Source organism: Diceros bicornis, chromosome 2 (assembly GCF_020826845.1).
Source record: "Diceros bicornis minor isolate mBicDic1 chromosome 2, mDicBic1.mat.cur, whole genome shotgun sequence".
In the NCBI taxonomy this organism is placed as follows: domain Eukaryota; kingdom Metazoa; phylum Chordata; class Mammalia; order Perissodactyla; family Rhinocerotidae; genus Diceros; species Diceros bicornis.
Genome location: NC_080741.1, coordinates 11,296,027 through 11,314,123, shown reverse-complemented (window position 1 = coordinate 11,314,123; position 18,097 = coordinate 11,296,027). Strand labels below are relative to the sequence as shown.

The 18,097-nt window shown below is 40.9% G+C and overlaps 1 protein-coding gene across 2 annotated transcripts in view; it reads left to right on the top strand.

Moving 5' to 3' along the window:
- The first annotated feature begins 10,142 nt into the window (after nt 1-10,142).
- Nucleotides 10,143-18,097, top strand: part of PLS1 (plastin 1) — a 113,273-nt gene continuing 105,318 nt past the window's right edge. Inside the window, exon 1 of one of the 2 annotated variants that reach the window (XM_058551699.1) lies at nt 10,143-10,217. The gene's annotated coding sequence lies outside the window, so the exon portion shown is untranslated. The remainder of the gene's footprint in view (nt 10,218-18,097) is intronic. The other variant, XM_058551689.1, reaches the window with a different exon arrangement.

Sequence of the window (18,097 nt, the reverse complement as noted above, 5' to 3'; positions counted from 1 at the left end):
CTCCTTGAGAGCAGGATCTTTTTTGTTTTTTTCACTGCTTAGATACCCAGGACCTAGAACAGTGCCTGGCACATAGTTGGTGTTCAGTAAATATCTGTTAAGTAGTTGAATGCCAAGGTGGAAAGAACGTAAGATTAGGAGTTAGAGGGCCTGCGCAAGTTCTCATTCCATCTGCTAGAAACGATATTACCTCGGGAAAGTTACTTAACCTCTCGGACTTCGCTTTTTCATCTATAAAATGAGATTGATGATATCTGCCTCACATGATTATGGTAAAGATTAGAATACCATTTCTTAGTTAAGATGAATGAAATATACAACACATGCCAACAAGGATGAATCCTGAAAACGATATTGAGTGAAAAAAGCAAATTGCAAAGGGATACATAATATTGTTATATAACTTACATACCATTTTAAAACCACAAAATAAGACTTTGTGTGTTATGTATACATTCATATACGATAAAAGTATAAAAACATGGTTGGGAAGGATGTACATCAACGCCAGGAGAGTTGTACCTCTGAAAAGAGAGAGAAGGAAATGAAATGATGAGGTTTCAACATATCTGTGAGGGTTTTCTTTTAATAGGATCTGAATTAATCATGACAAATTTAACATTTGTTATATTTGGGTGAATGTCATATTACTATTTTTATCTGTATGGTTAAGATATCCCAAAATGTATAAAAAATAAATATGCTTTTTAAAGCTTAAGTTAGACAACACATGTGAAAAACAATTTATCAACTAAAAAGTAACAAATGTTAGGTATTATTTTTAGATCATATGAAGAAAGATTGTAAAAATTACAATGTTATATGGGAGGCAATAGCGGAATAGCATTGTAATTCTAAAACACAGTGTAAACCCCTAAATGTTAGAAACAATAGAGCTTTGCGAATCCAGTTTAATTCAAAAAGTGATTTTTGTGCAAGGTATTGTGTTAGGTACTTCTATGACACAAAAATGAGTAAGACAGTTTCAAATAGTATACAATCTGGATGTAGAAAGGGTATGATAAGAACCCAGAAAATTAAAAGCAAAGCAACATCTATGAATGCCATAAGAGAGATATGAACAGCATGCACTGGAAAAATAGAGGAGGCGGCTGGCCCTGTGGCCTAGTGGTTAAGTTCTGTGCGCTCCGCTTTGGTGGCCTGGGCGTGGACCTACACCACTTGCCAGTGGCTGGGCTGTGGCTATGACCCAGGTACAAAATAGAGGAAGATTGGCAACAGATGTTAGCTCAGGGCGAGTCTTCCTCAGCAAAAAAAAAAGAAAAAGAAAAATAGAGGAAGGAGAGATCATATCTACTCCAGTGGAAAGGAGGTGGATCAGGAAGGGGCTCAAGGAGAATGTGGCACCACATCTGAGATGAGATGTGAAAGATGAGCAGGACTTGAAGAGACAAAGATTGGAGAAAGGACTATATTCTAACTAGAGGCAGCACTATGAAAAAAAGCATACTGAGGGAGAGAAGAGTGGTCCAGTTTGGCTGGTGTTAGGAAACATTTAGAGTCGTCCAACTGAGACGCTTCTACAGACCTCAGTGAGCAATGGAGAGGCACTGGAAGATTTTATATAAAGAGCGACACTGTCAAAGCTACACTCAAATCTAGCAGGAAGGTGCAGGACAGAATAAAAGGAGGTGGTAGGTCATTTAGAGAATCAAACTTCTTTAGCAGTGTATCAATAAAGGAGCAATTGATGTCATTCCAAGCAGATATCCTCCCTCCAGTAGCCATATGCGTCTCTCCTCCACCAAACTTTTTGAATTTTTCATACAGGCTGACTATATTTCCTCATCTACCACTCAGTCCTAACCTACATACACCATACTCTTTGCCCTGTTCGCCCCCTCTTAAACACCTCTCACCAAAGTCACCAATGATTTTCATACGGCTAAATCCAAAAGATGCTTATCAGTTCTTTCCTTTCTTGACCTCTCAGTAGCATTTGACAACATAGACTAATGCCTCCTTCTTGGAACACTGACTTCCTTTAGCCTACAAGATTCATTCTCATGTTAGCAACACTTCCTTTGCCATCCCCTTAACTGTTGGTATTCCTCGGGATTCTAACTTAGCTTCCTTTTTCTTTTTTATGCCTAGGTGACCTCATTCACTCTTAAGGCTTCAATGAACTTTCCACCTGCTGGACACTCCCAAATTCTTTGCTTCTGCTCAGATCTCTCTCTGAGCTTTATATTTCATATGTCTACCTTCCTACTGATTTTTTTTCCCTTGAATTTCTCCCAGGCACTTTATTTTTGTTTAACTTTTTATTATGGAAAGTTTCAAATATATACAAAAGTAGAGAGAATAAAATAAGGAACCCCCTTATGCTCATCACCCAGCTTCACCAATCAGCATATGGCTGCTCTTTGTTTCGTCTATAACCACCCCTCCCATTGCCCCTCTCCCTAATTGGATTATTTTAAAGAAAATCCCAGACATCATATCAATTTTTCTGTAAATACTTCAGTTCATATCTTTAAATGGTAAGGACTCAATTCTACCTCCTAAATATCAAACCTATCCACTTCCCTCCAAATCCTATTACCACCATTCTAGTTTCAGATAATCACTGTCTCTTGCCCAGATTACTTCAGCAGTGTTGTAGGTTGCCTCTCTTCCTTTGGGCTTTTCCCTCCAATCTATTCTCTTCACTGCGAGATTCCCCAACTTTTTTTGCTCACTCAACAATATTGTTGAAATTTTAAAAGTATGCACCCTAATATGTGCATATTTATTTATTAACCATATATATTTATTACTATATTTTAATATACATATAACTCATGATAATGTAAATTTGGACATAGTACAACTGTTGATTGGTTCCTGTCTTCCTCTCACCGCCCCCTGCCCTTTTATCATTTGGTGTGGTGGAGTGTGAAGGGAGAGTGAGGCAGGAAGAAGAGAGGCTGAGGTGGGTCCCAGTGTCCTTGGGACGTTAGTATTTCCTAAGCCCCAGTGTCCCAGATCAAGTCAACCAAGGGGCGCCAACCAATGTCCTCCTGGAAGTTTCATACAGCATGTATATGGAATTGTCCCCATTGTTGATTAAACTAGGATGGGAAATGACCATCAGGTGGCACCACAACCCAAGTGAGACCAAGATGCAGTTGGTTCTCAGTCAGATGCCCAAACTCCTGGCTGCCTAGCTCTGCAAGTTCCATCATAATGCATTGGATGTTTTTTACCCATTTATGGTATTACGTGAGGATTTTACTGTATAATTCACATTATAGTATAGATTAAAATAGAAATCTTCAAGGAATGAGATAAAAAATATGAACAATTTTATAAGTTTCTTTCTATACCTGAATGGTTCAATGTACACCTCCTTGGTACAGTTATACTCAATAATTTGCATTTAAATACTTTTTAAAAATTATTTATTAGTTAATAGTTTGCATTTTTAATAATCTATAAAAATTTGCTCCTAGGTGATGCTCATGTTGTTTGGAGTTCTACACAGCAGACGGAGCAACCTTTTCAAAACCTAGATATGATTATGCCATTCCCTGCTTCAGCAGTTTGACTGTGTTGAATATTGTCAGACAGATTAATGGGTAGAAAGGGGCACATGTCTGTTGGTTGTCATTGGATAAAGCTGCAATTAACAGACCAACATAACCATAAGTCAACATCCCGAAACTTAATAAAGCAGAATAAATGATCCTGTACAGCCAAACTGCACTGATGCACTTGTCCCGTTTAGTAGACACACTGCAAAAATCCATTACCAAACCTATCTAGTTCTTGTAGAGGAACTTATTTAAGAAACTTAAAAGTAAAGCTATTTGTCTTCCTATCCATGTGACAGTTTCACATCTACCAAGGCTATGTTATACTACTAGGACTCCACTGTATTTGGAGATGATTCAGAAATAGGGACATGGACTAATTTCCCCTGAGTCTAGGAAATTTCTATCTCGGTAATGAATTATTGTCATTTACATAGCTCAGGTGCCAAGTATGACCCCAAGATTATATCACATTTGTTTGAATGGTAGTGATTATTTGCATTTGCAATCATTTTTACTTTCCTCAAAATATTTTCATCTGTTTCATCTGCTGTTATCCTCCTAGTTGCTCTATAATGTAAATAAAGCACGAGGTGAGGGGTTTCTGAGTTTTCAAACTTGAGCATGCATCAGAATCACCTGGAGGGCTTCTGAAAACAGATTCTTGAGCCCCAGTCCTAGAGAGTCTGATTCAATGTGTCTGAAAGGGAATGCAATAATTTCCATTTTTAACAAGCTCCTAGTTGATGATGGTGCTACTTGTCCATGGACCACACTTTGAGTTAGTACTGTTTTAGAGCAGTGATTCTTAACCTTGGCTACACATTGAGATTATGTAGATGGAAACTTTTAAAAAGTATCTGGGCACTCCCAGAGATTCTGATTTGTTTGGTTTGGGGTAAGGCACTTATATATATTTGGTTGCATTTCTCTACTTACCGGCAAGTTCAAGGATCTACTCATATGTCTTATTAATCATTTAGATTTCTTTTTCTGTAAATTACCTATTCAGTATTTTATCAGTTTTAATTTGCTTGTCTTTTTATTGATTTATAGGAGCATTTTAATATATTATGAATATTAACCCTTTTCTGATTTATATTCTGAGAATTTCTTAGTCTGTCACTTGGCTCTTGTCATACAGAAATTTTAATTTTTATTATATCAAATCAATCCATTTTTTCCTTTATGGCTTCTGGGTTTTGAGTCTTGCTTAGAAAGGTTAACCCCAAGGTTAAAAGTGTTCTTCTGGGGGCGGCCAGGTAGTGTAGTAGTGAAGTTCACACGCTCCGCTTCGTGGCCCGGGGTTCTCAGGCCCGGATCCCAGGCTCAGACCTACGCACCGCTTATCAAGCCATGCTGTGGCAGGTGTCCCACATATAAAGAGGAAGATGGGCACGGGTGTTAGCCCAGGGCCAATCTTCCTCAGCAAAAAGAGGAGGATTGGCAACAGGTGTTACCTCAGGGCTACTCTTCCTCACCAAAAAAAAAAAAAAAAGTGTTCTTCTGTACTTTTTACTAAGATTTTTGTACTTCAGTTTCCTAGTGTTCATTTTCTCATTTATTGATTGATCATTTTTGAGTAAGACAGTTTGTTTCCCAGATGGATAGTGCATTTGTCAGGATTGAAGTCCCTTTTGTTAGTTAAGAATAAAGAGGTTTCTTAAGAGATATAGATAATATACAGAATCTATGGGAGAAATAGACTTCATCATGAGAATCCAAGAACTCCCCAAATTACCTGTCAAGGCAGTTGCTAACTCTGTAAGGACTGGGAAGCTGCCAGAAGAGAATCATACCCTGCCTCTCTCCTCAGGCGATTCAGTTTTCAACGAGTCTTACATGACTTGGTGAAGCCTAAGTCATATTTGGAACCCCAGCTATAAGTGAATCTGGGAAATGTAGTTTTTGGCTTTCCAGGAAGGCATCTAAGAAAAGAGTTGGGGCGATCCACAGTATCTGTTACTGACTAGTCTGTCATTTTCCCCTTATTTTGATATGCCATCGTTTTCATAAGTATATCATAGACAAAAAGATATTTGGGGACAATCAGCAGTCTGCCACACTCCACGGCTCTTTTTCTGTTCTCCATCTGTTTCAGTTACTGTTGTACATGATTTTATTTTTTTCAAATAAGGATGGGCAAGGTGTGGGGGGAGGATGGAGAATGCAGTAAGCTGCCCCATATCATTAAGCTGCCCCATATCATCCTTCTATGCCCTAAAGCCATATTTTCCCCAATGCCTGTTAGGCTGACTTCATTCTGGGATAATTGTTCAGCTTGATCTTCCAGTTCATAATTGCTCATCATCTGTGTCTATTCTGAAATCTAGCCCATCCATTTAGTTTTTTTATCTCAGTCATCAAAATTTTAAATTCCCAAATAACTAGTTAAACTTTCTGTACATGTGACATCTTCTCATGTTTCTCTGAAGGTATTAATTATACTTTTCAAATGGCTTCTTCTGACTGTTCTCTAGTTCTATTTTCTCTAATATTAGTTGTAGAAATGCTTCCTCTCTCATGGTGATTTTTTCCCCTAAATGTGTGATAATGTTTAGTTATCTGTTCAGTTTTGTATTTTAGAATCTCTCTTCACTTTGCCCTTTTATTAACTGTAGCCGTCCTCTGCCAGTTTTGGGTAAGGAACAGTACTCGCAAGGCAAGGATGTGTTGGTAGCTCATCCTCAAGGTGTGGGAGACTCGTGTTCTTGCTGAAAGTTTGTAGCTACCTGGGCCACAATTTAGAACCAGTTGGGGAAGAGAAAGTTGTTGACTGACCTAGCTACTCTAAACCTCTTTCCCCAATTACTCTTGCTGACAAGCACCTCAGTGCCCTCTTCCCCACTTCCTGATCTGTTAACTTGGAGCTTGCACATCTTCCCCTAAGCTGCTCCTTCCTTGGCCTTAGCCACCTTCTCTGTATGGTTTGAGCTGAACTTTCCTTCCATTTTGTTCTTCTGAGATGTGATCTTATCTGCATTGTCTTTTCACAACATTTCTGGTTTGTTGATGGCAATTTTTCTTGTTTTGTAGGATACTTTTTACTTTTAAAAGGTATCTTCTCTACCATTTCATGGGATTTTATGTGGTAAGTAGGGTATAGGGGTGTGTGTGTGTGTGAGAGAGAGAGAGAGAAAGAGAGATTTTTTTTGCATTATTTTCTGCCTTCTTATTTCTCAGATTATTCTTTTCTCCTCCAAATGATGTAAAAAAAATAAAGCCAGAATTGAACTTAATCTTGGCCTTTTTCACCTATATTTTTCTTCTCTATTCCCTTTATTCTGGGGAAAAAAGGCCAAAAAAGTAAATGTGTTACCACCATACTTCCTGGTGTTATCTAGTGTCATTCAAAATGCACCTGCTTTTCCTGAAATGAGAGGTAAAATTGGTGCCCATAAATAGCAGCTGATTTCAGGATTAGCATCAGGGGCTGGGTGATAGTTGGGTATTGTGGTTATGAGCATTTTAGAAACTATCAGGCTCCGGGGAACTAACACTAACCATATTCACAGAGACCAACTTTATAACCAAGAATGCTTGTTTTTTTTATTTAGAGTATGGGATATATTATAACTTTGCAGGGACTACTTGTGATAACACAAATTTGGAGCTGGACTTGAGTTGGAATCCTTGCTCCACCATTCATTTACTCTTTCTATAACTTAATATTTCTGAATCTCCACCATTGTCCTTGTGAGCATTAAATGAGATAAGGAACATTAAACTCTTGGCACAGCAGCTAGCACACAGAAAACATTGAGTAGACATTCGAGATGATGATGAAGATGATGATGGTGGTGATCACCGGCATTCTGCTCTTTATGGCCCCCTTCCTAGTATCAAGGAGGCTGGGAAAATAAATTAATAATCCAGAAGGATCCTTGGGAAGTGAAATCAGCAAATATTGTCTTTATATAAAATACAGTTTTCAATTAGTCTTCATTTAGTTGTGTTATTATGAGAAAAATAATATTTTGTGTCTCAGTTTTCTTACCTATAAAATGAGGATAACTTAGGGTTGTCACGGATATTCAATGAGAAAACATTGTAAAGTGCTTAAAACACTTATTGGTACATGGTAGGGGCTCAATAACTCTTACCTATGTTGTTATTAATATTTATTCTTGCTAGTAATATCACATTACCAATATTTTATACAAGCTTTAGAAGAGCCGGAAAATTATCTCTGTTTCAATTTAAGTTGGTGATTTTATCTTTTTCAACCAATAGTTGGAACATATGATTGGACATAAATTCATATGATAAACAAATATTTAAAATTGAGATTATTCTGGAAGGACTGGAACATATGGTTACTATAAAGTGTATACTTTTGATGACCAGAATACTTGTGCCCACCAAATACAGCATCTTTTCTCTGTGAATTCTTCCTACCTGATGCCATTACTTCTGTTGCTTTCAAACTGTTGCTCTTTTAATTATCAGTGGAACCCTTTTATCAAATAAAATCTCAGAGGATACCGCAACATGGAAGTAATAGTGTGCTGGCTGGACTGGAGCCCTTGCCCAGAGCCCTGCTCATTTATCATCTCCATGACACCCCAGGCTCCTAGAAACACAGTTTGAAAACCTTACTGCTCATTGGTAGTGATACCCTCAGTTCAGCAGGTAACAGTTTTCTTTATAATTATTATGCACTGGTTGTGCATTTCTAATGATATACACTGTTTACTGTTTTATATTTGGGAGATACTTTTGGGAAATACTTCAGTTTTACCAGCAATACATTTACAAATCACATCTTGGGGTTGGTTACTTTTAGAGATGGGTTATTCCAGACATTTTATACTGATTATTTTTAGCTTCCTCTACAGAAGGTGATTTTTTTTTTTTTTTTTTTTGCTTTCCTTCCAAATCAGGTTATAACATATTTAGAGTCTACACTTCCTCATGAACTTATCTTGGTCAATATTCCCACTAAATAAAGAGTTCATAGGAGTATTTGATTAAAGTTTTTCTTAACAACTTTATTGGGGAATAATTTATGGAAAATAAATTTCATAAATTTAAAGTGCACAATTTTGATAGTTGTATACTCCTGTGAAATCACCACTATCAAGACAAAATTTCCATCATCCCCAAAAGATTTTTACTGCCCCTTTACAGTCCATCCCTCCTCCTCCCCTGCCTCCAGGCAATTACTGATTTGCTTTTTGTCACTATAGGTTAGCTTGGACTTTATAAAAATGGAATCATACATTTGTCTCTGGCTTCTTCCACTCAGCATAATGATTTTAATATTTATCCATGCTGAAGCCCATATGTGCAATTCTTTTCTTTTTTTGTTGAGTAGTATTCCATTGCATAGATGTACCACAAGTTGTTTATGCGTTCACTTGTTGATGGACATTTGGTTTCCTTCTGGTTTGGGGCTGTTGTGAAAGAAAGCTGCTATGAACATTCATGTTCAAGTCTTAGTGTGAACATATGTTTTAATTGCTCTTGGGCAATACCTTAGAATAGAATGGCTGGGTTATATGGCAGATGTGTGTTTAACTTTTCAAGAAAAAATTTGTGAGAACTTACACACTCAACTCCTTCTGTATATATGGGCTCAGATAAGGATATTAAATCCACTGATTTCTGTAGGTGGAAGGCAAGGAGCAATCTTTATCCTCTCCAGCCTTGGCTGGCCTACTTCCACATTTAATTGCTGATCAATTCCTTTGGGTTCTTAAAATAATTTCAACATCCTTCTTTCTTTTCCATCTCTCCAGCCCTACTGATACCATCTCAGGATTTCTTGGGTACCTGTTTTGTACCCAGTACTGTGCTAGGCACTAAGGGGGCACACAGGACTTTGAGTTAAACGGGCAGCAGAATAGGGACCACCCTCCTGTTGCCTGGACAGAGCTGGAGGGACCTCAACTACAGATCATACTACAGGCAAAGTGTGTGAGAACTCTTGAGGCTGCATTCCATTCACTTGACTCACGTGTTAAAGGGCATATTCAACCTTTGTTTGAGTGTGAGCTGTAGTTATTTATTTATTTATTTAAACAGTTGTGGCTGTCAAATGAAGAGGAACTGTTACGAGAAATCCCAAAAGGGAGAGGGGGAGAGAAAACTTGACTCCTTTAATACCAAACATCTTTTCTCTTGACCAGTGATTTGCAAAGTGTGGTACTGGAACCTACTAGCGCCAGTTTCCCCTGAGAAAATATTAGAAATGCAAATTGTCGGGCCTCACTCCAGACCTCCTGAATCTGAAACTCTGAGTGTGGGATCTGCGTTTTAACAAGCCCTCCAGGTAACTCGGATCCACGCTCAAGTTTGAGAACCACTGTGCTAAGCTCATTCCAAGGGTGTGAGTGGTCGTCTTTAGGCTTGGAGGAGCGTGCGTCCTGGGTAACCGTGGGCGGTAGGGAGAACGTTACCGCAGCGCCCATCCACCTCTCCCCGTCGCCTCTCCCAGCACCTGCAACTCCGGTTTCCCCCTCAGGCAGAACCCAGGCTCTCGGCCTCAGGTCCTCTTCCCTGGGAGCCGCAGCCAAAACCCGGCAAGTGGATTCCGAGCTGGCTGGCGCAGGTGCCGGTGGGCATGCGCAGTGGCGCGAGCGCGGCAGCTCGGCGGGCGCGGCGGGGAGCGGCAGAGCGGACCTGCGGGCGCTGGTGTCCGGAGCGCGAGCTGCGGCCAGGGCAGGACGACCGCGGCAGGTACGGGGCGCGGCGGCGGGGTCCGCGAGGAAGCCTGGACCGATGGGCAGAGAACGACGCTTTCCTCCTTCGGCTGCCTGCAGCGACTCGAGGGGAGTCTCTCGGGTTTCCCTCGCTCGCGGCGCCCGCCGACCTCCGGGGTTCGGGAGGCTGGTAGTGGGCGCAGGTGTTAAATCGTGTCTTATGCTGCTTACACAGGAAGCCTGGGAACTGCGTTAGGATTCCCTGCGTGGAGTTAGGCTTTTTGTTAACTTTTCTCTTTTCCTCTCTCTTTTTTAAACTTTGGGTGGCTACTGGTGAGGCTTTCTGATCCAGCCTGTTTCGCTTGAATTCTGTGACTGGTTTATTTACCTTTGGCCTTTTGGTGCATAGGATCAATAGGGCTGGAGTGAAATCGCATCCGTGGTTTCTGTTTTGGTGCCTTTCCTGGAGCTGGGGACTTCTGGATGCGGCATCAAAATCGTCAACTTTAATCGAATTTCAATGCAAAAACTTTCCGCATTTCAGCTTCGTTTTCAAGGAGAGACTTTCTAAAAATCAAGTTTTTCCCCCTTACCTTTCTACATTACTGTTATCGCCTGAAATAATTTCATTTGGTGCTATTAAAAGGAAACGGTCTTTCAGATGAGTAAAAGAATTCTCCCCTTTCTCCCTTTTATGGACCCTGTCACATTTAATGGCTCATACAGAGGTATTTTACCCTGGGGCTGTGATAGTGGATAATTTGTACAGGCTGAGGCTGTGCTGTCCGAATTTCTTGGATAACCTGTGAGTTATAAAAAAAAAAAAAAAATTAGGCCATGGGCAGACACTGAACATTAAGTAAAATGTTAAATTTATGATGTGGGAGGCATATACATAAAATTAAGTTTAGGAGAAAGAAATTTTAAGTTTAGGAAGAGAAAACTATACGGAAAGGGAAAACAGATACCCACCTTTCCCTCCACCCCCCATAATGAATGTTTTAATGGCAGAAATAATAGACAGTTGGTTTAGGTTTGGACTGGAGAGACCTTCGAGGTCAGCCAGTTCAGCGGCTTCAGTTTACAAATGAGGAAACTGAGACCAACGAGGTTAAATGACTTGCTGTGGCCCGGGAGCCCCTCCTTGGCAAAGCTGGGCCTGGGACCCAGGTTTTCTGATTTTTCAGGGCTCTTTTTACTATCACCCTGCTGATTACTCTTCTCAGCGTTTGGTTAGATTATTAAACTTTTTTTTCTCTTCTATGTCCTTATACTGTGTAGTCTGGCTTAAGCAGAAAATTAGTTATTCCTGCTACTAAGCTTGCTAATACCTTCTAAATTTCTTTCAAAAAGTGCCCTCTTACCCAGTCCCCACCTAACAATTTGCTAGTCTTGAAACCATCCTCCTTCCTTGCCTCAGTCACCGTTGGCCCTTGGCCCAGAGGCCTGTTGGCCTCCCTCCCTGTTGAAGTCCTGCCCTTGCTGCAGGGTGTAGCTCAGGTGTGACCTCTTCCTCGAAGCCTTCCTTGACTACTGCAGCCAGAAAGTAGCTCTCCTCCTTCTGAAGAACCCTCTAGCATTTATTACTGTTATCTGTGCTGCTAGTATCCCCCTTGTCTTTAGTATCCCGAATTGTTCTGTTTTAGCATATGTCCCAACTTCCTGACCAGTGTGTAAGCTCTTGGAGCTTAAAGCCTATGACTTAGACATCCCACCCAGCACTAAGCACAAAGTATGTTCTCAGCCACTGTTTGTGGGAGGGAGGAAGTGAAATGTGGATAGTTGTGTAAAGGGAGTTGATGTGGATGTTCTGTAATATGGAGGAGGCTACCTTGGAGTTGTAGCAAGACAGTGGCCAAGTCAGACCAGCCTGATAGGGTGACTCTCATACTTTCATGAGAAGTCGCACATCAGTTAGGGAAGTGCTGGGGACAGAGGTAAAATCATAATGGGGAGAGTTGCCCAGGGCCTGGATTTAAGCATGTGACTCTAAGTGCAGAGTGCAGAGCACAGGTTTAAGAAATGATGTAAAGGAAAAATCATTTGGTGAAAGACTAGATGCAGAGAAGAAAAGACATGTTGAAAATTAGTTTTAGGCTTGGGGTGTTGGTAATGGGCTTGTAATATTTTTGTTAATCTTATAAGTACCTCCAATTGTGACATTATCTCTTCTGTTTCTTTCTTTGTTTTTTTTTTTTTTTTGGCTGAGAAGATTCGCCCTGAGCTAACATCTATTGCCAGTCTTCCTCTTTTTGCTTGAGGAAGATTAGCCCTGAGCTAACGTCTGTGCCAGTCTTCCTCTATTTTGTATGTGGGTCGCTGCCACAGCATGACTGTGGACAAGTGGTGTAGGTCTGCACCCGGGAACTGAACCCCTGCTGAAGCGGAGTGCGCCCAACTTAACCACTAGGCCGCAGGGCTGGCCCCTCTTTCTGTTTCTTATAGTTATTGATGTGATTGTCTTATTTCCCATTCTAGATGATGAGCTCTTTGAGGGATAATCTTTAATTCCTCACAATACCAGGCACATTGCTCTGCAGTATTAGACACTCAGTAGTTATTGCATGAATAAACGAACAAACAAGTGTATTTTGGCATGGGGACAAACAAGTGTATTTTGGCATGGGGACGGTGGGCGTTTAGGATCTTAGAGCTATAAGGTAGCACTTTATCCAGACCATTGCCTCATTGTATGGAGGAGGAACTGAGATATGCTTAACTAAGCTAGTTAATGGTGTAGTCAGAGCCTCTGCTCAAGTTTCCTCCCTGCTAGCCGCAATCTTGTTTCATTAACCCTGACTTTTCAGGGTTGTTGGCTCCAAGATTAATTTAAGTTGGCAGCAGAACACTCCAGTTTGAGATGTTCTATGGATCAAAAGCCCTCAGAGATCAATGTAAAGGGGGGGAACTTGGTGGCCGATAGGAGGAGTCTGTGTCATTGGAAGAGATGAGACACGAGGGATGACTGGCCAATTCAAGGGTGAGTATACTGAGTAAGCAGCGATGAGGCTGCAGTCCTGGGAATCTGCACACGATGGAGTTGAGGAGGAGTCTGGAAAGGATGTGGCAGCTTAGCTTGTCAGGGGCAGAAGACACAAATGGGTGGACCCAAAGTCCTTGGACTGAGAGGGGATTTGGGAGAGACATTCTACACTACTAGGAGGTATTTATGACCCAGGAATGTAGGGGTGTAAGATTAAGAGAGAGAATTGCGATGAGACTCTAGCTGGAAAAACAAGGCAACAGGCAATGCTTCTGAACCCAAAATCCCAGTTCAGGAGGTGGTTTGGAATATTTGTTTACTTGGAACAGATGTTGCAAATAGCCATTTTGCAAATCAAAACACAGCCTTTCCATTGAGCTGCACACAGCATTGAGGGAGCTGTTGGGTGGCACATCCTTTCCATTGACATTCACACTGTAGTTGGTCACTGGCTTCAACTGGCAGTGAGCTTGTTCTTCTAAAAGTATCAAGAAGAGAGAGCAGTTGAGGGGAGAGACGGCGCTTGAGAGATGATTATGAGGGTGGAAAGGAAGGGTTGGCCAGGTATAGAGGGATTACCTGTTTTTTTTTTATCATGACATTAGTCAAAATAGATTGGACAGCCAAATGCAAAAATCAGGTCGTACATTTAAGTTAATGTCTCACACACTTAAAAAATGCCCAAATATTAAAATCTAGAGTTATATACCACAACCCTGTGTAAAATGACTATATTATGTAACTTTCTCAAAATAATAATAGTAATATTACTAACTAGTGTTATAGAGTGTTTTCCACGGACCAGACACTATCCTAAACACTTTACAGACAATATGTCATTTAATCTTTGCAAACCATTTTATGAGATTGGTGCAATTATTATTCCCATTTTATAGACGAGAAAACTGAGGCTTAGATAAAATCACATTTCAGAAGTCACACAGTTGACAAGTGGCTGAGCTGAGCTTTGATCCCAGGCCTGCCTGACTTCAGGCGCTGAGAGCTCAAATAACTTAATCAAATATCTTGACAAAATGCAAAGCTTTGTCTGTGGCAACCCTAGCAGATGCTTAGAAAGGCGGCAGATTTCAGCTGGTGAAACTCCTAACATTCTGTGAGCCAGACTTTAATCTGAGAAACAAAACAGTGATGAATCTTTCTGTTTTTTGATTTTTAAAATTATTGCACTTAGTCTTCCTCTCCTTTTCATTCTTGAACATTCCTGGAGGCAGACAGCAGCTCTTTTTCTGGGTGCACCCTAAAGCTCTTTCTGTCATGCTCCCACCCTCTTGGGGGTGGAGTTGGGGTGATAGAGGTGAGTTGGTAGTGATCCAGGAGGTGCCTCTGGAGTTGGGGGTGGTCCTCACCTTGTGTATGAGCCTAAGGGCTTTAAGGGTGACCAGGGATGTAAGGATTTTTTTCCCCTGGGGTGGCAGGTTCCCTTGCTGGAAGCTCCTGGAATATCTGTGGGTCCTGACCCTTACCCTGATCTCAGGCCTTTGAACTGTGGTCAAACCCCCGGGGAGAATCCAGACCTGGATACAGTCTCCTGGGATCCTCAAGATCAGGGAGTTCTGAAGTCAATGTGGACTTGTTGCGGTTGGAGGTGGATGTAGATACTTCAGGAAAGGCCCTGGGTCAGAGATGAGTAATTGAGGCAGGACTGGCAGGCGCCAGATTTGCCTGTGAGAAAATGCTGCCCCCCCTTGATGAACCTGGTTACTCTGTCACGGGAGTCTCAAAATGGACTCCAGTTGAGAGCGTTCTTCCCTCTCTGCGCCGTCTGAGCCCTCTTTCTGTTTCCTGCTTTGGCTCCACCTTCTCCTGAGCTGGTTCTGTGCCTTCCCAGGGCCTGAACTCTGGATACGAAAGCAGAGGCAGCCTGCTTCTGGCCTCCACCCATTAGTTGTCTCAGTCTCCAAGGACTCATCGTATCACCCAGCTCTCTCCCTGAACAAGATCTGAATCAACGTTTTATTCTGGATGATGGTGAAAATCAGGGGGAAAGAGAGGCCTTTGTGCTGCATACAAGTTTATTGGTTATAAAATGGTTATACAGTTTTGATTGCTGGAAATTTTGCTGACATATAAAATCATGAGGTGTGAGGCTGTGTCAACTTTGATCATCTTATTTCTTTTCAGTACTACTGTGTCTGAAAGTGCCTATTTGTCTTTTTTGGTGAGAAACATGTAGGGTGGCTTCTATGAAAGCAAGTTGCTTTTTAGTAATACTGTGGACACAGAAAGGGCAAGAGTTAGTGATGATTAGGAGAGTTTTTTGCTTTTTTAAAACACTTGTTTCATCAGAAAACACTATTTTCTAGGAGAGTTACAGATAGTTTGTTGATCAAGTCCAGTTGTGAGGAGGACTTTAGACTTTCTAATAAACTAAATTTTTATGGTTTACTCTTTTGAGCAATTCAGAGCTATAAAACTACAACAATATTTGGGTGATAACTCACTGCACACAGACACTCCTTCAGAAGATTCAAGCTGATCACAAAGAAAACATGAGATGGCCGGCCCTGTGGCTTAGCGGTTAAGTGTGCGAGCTCCGCTGCTGGCGGCCTGGGTTCGGACCCCGGGTGCACACCGACGCACCGCTTCTCCGGCCGTGCTGAGGCCACGTCCCGCATGCAGCGGCTGGAAGGATGTGCAGCTGTGACATACAACTATCTACTGGGGCTTTGGTGGAAAAATAAATAAAATTATAAAAAAAAAAAAGAAAACATGAGAAACTGTCTCTTTTGATAGGAAGGTAGATGGATGCCTTGGTAAGGTGGAAGAAGGTTTGTGGGGGGCCTTCACGATAAAAAGCAAAAGGTTTTGGGGAGGGGATGACAGGAGAAACTCGAAATATTAGAGGAAACCAGATTTACTTTATTATTAAGCAACTTGATAAATTGTTTAAAGATCTAGTCCCAGAAAATAACACATTTTTTATAAAAAATGACAAAAGCCCTTTCCATTTGTTGGAGAACCAAGAAACAAGAGATTTTAGCAGTGTTGTCAAACTAGAATTTGGATTGAGTTTGAGTTTAAAACGGTGAATGTGTACAGAAAGATCAGCCATGTTAATTACGCCTTGACCAAGTACTCCTTGTCTAAACTTTCCCCCCAACAGTGAATTCTCATGTGGAGCCCTCTGCACTTGGTGAATACAAGAGTAAACCTATCTGCACGGATCATAATTGTAAAGTCCAAAGTGATGCATGACAACCTATGACTTAAAACTGATGTTGATCAAGCAATTTGAATGCCCTAGATGGAAAATACCCGCTGCACTCACACTTTGTCCCCTTAGCTGCTGCTCAGAATCTAGATTAAATTACTGAAATAAAAGAAAAATAGGTTCAGGGCCAACTCATTTACAGTGAATGATCAAAGGCACAAGTAGACTTTTTGTCTCATTTCACTTTGTCATCTAAAATGCCACCTTTTATGGCTATATTGGTTTCTTTTTTTTTTGTCCTTGATATATACTCACTGTGTACTGTTTATAGATAAAAATCAATGCAAACTAGAATTGTGAGGTTTGGTAAATGAGTCTCTGCTTAGGGTTTTAATGCTACTCATCAATAATTTGGTGGCAAGACAATAGCAAGTTAGTACATAATTGAACCTTTAGCTCGATATCAAATTAGTATTTATAACCTTTGGGAACAAACCAGAAATTCTCAAAGACTCCTGCATTCTTTCACCTGAGGGCTCTTTCAGCATTCTGTCCCGGTGAAGTCTCTCTTCTCCTTCCTCTATCCTCAGATTTAGGGTCACTGGGACACTCGTTTGCTCCAGAGGGTGTTTCCAAGAGTGGCCCAGTTCTTGCAGAGTGAATGTTGTCAGGTCTGTGAAGTGCCAGCCGTGAAGCACAGCTCACAAAAACCCAATGATGTTTTTTAGCAAAAGTTGTCATGCGAGTGAATTAATGTGGGAAAATAACAGCAATTTGCTTGATCTTTTTTCTTATCCAGAAACAGACCAAGTTAAGCCCAAGATTCACCATCAGTGGAAAAAGGTATTCTGAGAATCTGTGAATGTTTAGTGGTCAATCAAAATGAACTCTTTAGGGTAATTTAAAATTTTGATATCTGAAATCAGTTGGCCTGTGATCACGGCCACGGATGGGAAGTCAAAGTCTGTGATGCTGTTTCTGACCCCTTGAGAAGGGAGGCCTTATCTTCAGCTGCAGGTGTGATGATTAAACGAGACAGTGAATGTGAAAGCAATTAGTAAACTATAAGGTAGGGAGGTAAGGTATTTATTGATAGTTATAATAATTTTCTGACTTTGCCTTTTTTTCACTGATAAGTGAAAGACTTATCAATAGATAAGTCTCTGAGAATTTGAGACTTTGAGAATTGCTTGCCTGCTTGAGGGTACCTGGCTTGGAAGTGGCAGAGATGGAACTCATATCTGTGTCTTCTAATTGCAACATTTGACAAAATGTCACGGCTCAGCATTGGGACCATAGTGATGGCCAAGATAGATATCGGGTCCCTGTCCTCATGGACAGGGGTCTAGTCCTTTCCCAATCAATCTGTATTTTCTTCTTTTACTGACCAGGCGGAATAATTTGTATTTGGTTTTTATAAAATCGTAAATGTGTTTTATGGCTAAACCTTGACCATGGAGCTCTTTAAGTGATTTCTCTTTTGCTAGAGGTGCCTTCAACAACTGCCCACTAAACTTCAAATCTCACTTGACAGTGATATGTATTAATCTCCGCTGTGGGGATGGATGCCTCTCAGTATCCTTCTCATTGTCAATCAGAGACTTGTTGCAGAAGAATAATTTTCTCTCTCCTCTACAAAATCAAAGAGTTGTGACTGAATAATGGGGGCTGGACTAGGGGCAGGGCTATGAGTGAGACATGGTCCTGGTACACACAGTTTCTCAGTCAGATGGAGGAGGCAGACACAGTGACAGTCTATGAC